This window comes from Capricornis sumatraensis, chromosome 16 (genome assembly GCF_032405125.1).
Source record: "Capricornis sumatraensis isolate serow.1 chromosome 16, serow.2, whole genome shotgun sequence".
Lineage (NCBI taxonomy): Eukaryota > Metazoa > Chordata > Mammalia > Artiodactyla > Bovidae > Capricornis > Capricornis sumatraensis.
Window position 1 is genome coordinate 81,643,287 of NC_091084.1, and position 3,919 is coordinate 81,647,205.

General features: G+C 41.9%; 1 pseudogene; it reads right to left on the bottom strand.

The window, feature by feature from the left end:
- Positions 1-1,263: 1,263 nt before the first annotated feature.
- On the bottom strand, positions 1,264-2,194 carry LOC138092727 (olfactory receptor 5B2-like; annotated as a pseudogene).
- Positions 2,195-3,919: the final 1,725 nt, after the last annotated feature.

Consider the following 3,919-nt stretch of genomic DNA (forward strand, 5'->3'; position numbering starts at 1 on the left):
GCATGTGTAGACTGGTCAGGAAACAGCAAGAGGATCACAGATGAATGGAGTGGGGAAGCAGACATTGGGAGTGACAAGAGATGACCTAATTCAGCCAGGAATGAACATTAACCATTTCACAGCATTTGCAGGCAGAAAAAGGTACTGACTGGGCTTTGCTGGTGGCTCAGTGGTAAAGAATTCACCTGCCAATGCAGGAGACACGGGCTTGATCCCTGGGTTGGAAAGATCCCCTGGAGAAGGAAGTGACAACCCACTCCAGTATTTTTGCCTGGGAAATCCCGTGGGCAGAGGAGCCTAGTAGGCTACCTGGCATGCTACAGTCCATGGGGTCACAAAGAGTCAGACACGTCTTTGCTACTGAACAACAACTCTCAGGGCATTTTTAAACATTGTGACAATGTGTGGTCATCTGTGAAGAACTGAACATGCTTTATTTCCCTCCATTTTTCTTCTAGTGTTTTCATCCTTTCATAAAACCAAATGTTTGGTTTTTGATTCTTCAAAATGACTCAGCCAAGACAGAAACATAGCTCCATTTAAATGTGATATTTATGTGTCTTTCAATAATGTGTTGGAGAAGGAGATGGCAACACACTCCAGTATTCTTGCCTGGAGAATCCCAGGGATGGAGGAGCCTGGTGGGCTGCTGTCAATGGGGTCGCACAGAGTCAGACACGACTGAAGGGACTTAGCAGCAGCAGCAGCAGCAGCAGCAATACTGTATGCCAATAAGGCACATACTTTCATTTAGAGTTACAAAATATTTCTCTAATTAAGACACTTATAAGAGGCATTCAGCTAAATAAATAAATTAAACATAAGATTACATTCTAATACCCAAAAGTTATTCTGTTATTCTATTAAAAACCACCTACACTTTATCACTGACATTTACACCACTGTCACGTGTATGCACCCACATAGAGCACATGTATGTGCTTCTGATCAAAGCCCTGCTTGTCTCGCTGATTTACACATACATTTGCACTGACATGTGGTAGAGAAAAAGCCTGTGTAACAAGTGAATAAATCAAATCCATGACTAAGGTTTTTGAGAAGAAAGACCCAAAACATCTTGTTCTTTCCCTGAACTGTACTATTTTAAGTATTACATTTCCAGACATATTTTATTATCCCCAAACAACATATTTTTGAAGTGGTAAGACTATAACTTTAGGAATTAAATGCATTGTATGGCTAAAAAGAGAGAATAGAATGGACTGAGACAAATGAAACTACATTTTTTTGCATAATACAGCATTAAAGTGCAAACCCTAGAGAGGATTTCGCCTTCCCCCAAACCTTCTTGAATGCACTTTTCACCTCTTTGTTCCTCAGGCTGTAGACTATAGGGTTCAGCATGGGGATGACCATAGCATAGAACACAGAGGCCACTTTGTCTGTGTCCATGGAATGGTTGGCACTGGGTTGAAAGTACATGAAGATGATGGTCCATAGAAGATGCTGACTGCCGAGAGGTGACTAGCGCAGGTGGACATATCCCTTAGGAGACTGCATCTTCAAGACGGTGATAAATATGAGAAGGAGGAAATAAATATTACCAGAAGAGCAAAAAAGACATTAAAGCTTGAAATTAAAACGAGAAACACCTCTCTAACATGTTTATCAGAGCAAGAGAGAGCCGTGACAGCTGGAATATCACAGAAAAAGTGACGGACCACCTTGGACTTACACAGAGAAAGACTGAATGTGCCCCCAACATGGATGGAGGCATTCACGAATCCACAGACGTAGGAGCCTATGGCCAGACGGGCACACACACTCGTCTTCATGGTGATGGTGTAATGTAGGGGTTCACACACTGAGGTGTGGCGATCATAGGCCATTGCAGCTAAGAGGAAATTTTCCACACTGGCAAAGGCTGTGAAAAAGAATATCTGAGTAGCACAGTCATTGTACGAGATGACCTTGTCTGCTCCAAGAAACCGAGCCATCACTTTCGGTGTGACAGCTGAGGAGTAGCCAAAGTCCACCAAAGAGAGGGTAATGATGAAAAAGTACATCGGGGTGTGGAGACGGGAGTCCAACAGGACCAGGGTGATCATCCCCAGGCTTCCAAAAACACTGATGAGGCAAATGAGGGCGAAAACAGTAAAGAGGGGATCGGGAGTTCTGGAGCATTGGTTAGACCCACCAAGGTGAAATCTGTCCCCTCTGTGCCATTCTCCATGGGAATTTCCTAAATTCTCTGTAGTAATGAGGAAGCAAGGAACATCTGGCAGACAGCAAAGAGTTTGCACTGGAATTACATAAACACCCGGTTATTTTGTTATTTTATGATGGCAATAAATTATTCTTCACAATTCTTTCATCTAGAGCAAAGCTTTGAAACAAACAAACAAAAAAAACTAGTAAATATCTTACAGGTATGATTTATCTTATAGCTGCATACTTTATGGTTTTGGGTTCCAAAGTCACTGCAGATGGTGACTGCGGCCATGAAATTAGAAGATGCTTGCTCCTTGGAAGAAAATTTATGACCAACATAGACAGCATATTAAAAAGTAGAGACATTACTTTGCCAACAAAGGTTTGTCTAGTCAAAGCTGTGGTTCCAGTAGTCATGTATAGATGTGAGAGTTGGATTATAAAGAAAGCTGAGTGCTGAAGAATTGATGCTTTTGAACCATGGTGTTGGAGAAGACTCTTGAGAGGCCCTTGGACAGCAAGGAGATCCAACAAGTCAATCCTAAAGGAAATCAGTCCTGAATATTCATTGGGAGGACTGATGCTGAAGCTGAAACTCCAATACTTTGGCCACCTGATGCGAAGAACTGACTCATTTGAAAAAACCCTGATGTTGGGCAAGATTGAAGGCGGTGGGGAGAAGGGAACGACAGAGGATGAGACTGTTGGCTGACATCATCGACTCCATGGACGTGAGTTTGAATAAGTTCCGGGAGTTGGTGATGGACAGAGAGGCCAGGCGTGCTACAGTCTGTGGGGTTGCAAAGAGTCAGCCATGACTGAGCAACTGAACTGAACTGAACTGATAGTCACATCCTGTTGAAGCTGCAAGGTCCATACAGGGTACATGCATTGCACAACTTCCTGCTTGTGCAGATGAACAAACTAAGGTGCAGAAAGAGGTTGTAATTTGTCTAGGATCACATATTTACCATAAACTCTTCTCCCAAGTCTGATGACTTGAATCCGCTAACAGTTTACATTTATATAACGCTCATCCTCGGTAGACATTTACATCTAACATGTTGGACTTCCCTAGTGGCTCAGACAGGAAAGAATGTGCCTAAAATGCAGGAGACCTGGGTTCAATCCCTAGGTCAGGAAGATCCCCTGGAGACAGAAATGGCCATCCACTGCAGTATTCTTGCCTGAAGAATCCTGTGGACAGAGGAGCCTGGAGGGCTACAGTCCATGTGGTTGATGTTAAAAACTACTTGATCCTCTTAACAGTCATACAAAAGATTAAGTGTTTTGTGGACCTTTACAAGTAACAGAGTGAAGCTTTGAATCAAAGGCAGAGCTTGGACTCTGGAAAAAGGTACATATATATTAAAAAAGCAGCCCCACCATTTACTATTTGGGAGACATTATTCATAAAATAACTTCTTAGAACCTTTCTTTTTCTGTATACAAAATGAAAAGTTTAATAGGACATCTAAAATTGGATTATTATAATGGTTAAATGAGAGAATACATTTTTTAAAAAGCACAAATGGGTGTTCACCATAATCCTAGTGATTTACTACATGTGTTCTCATTAAGATAAAATGGCAGTCTCCATCTTGGTTTAGGAAATGTGGATGGTGACATGTAGGGTCTCAAGATGTGGGTGAGATTGACCAATTCTAAATTGACCTGTGAGATTCTACTTTGATCAATTAGAATCACACACTAAATGCTATGAGTTTTGGGCTTCCCTGGTGGCTCA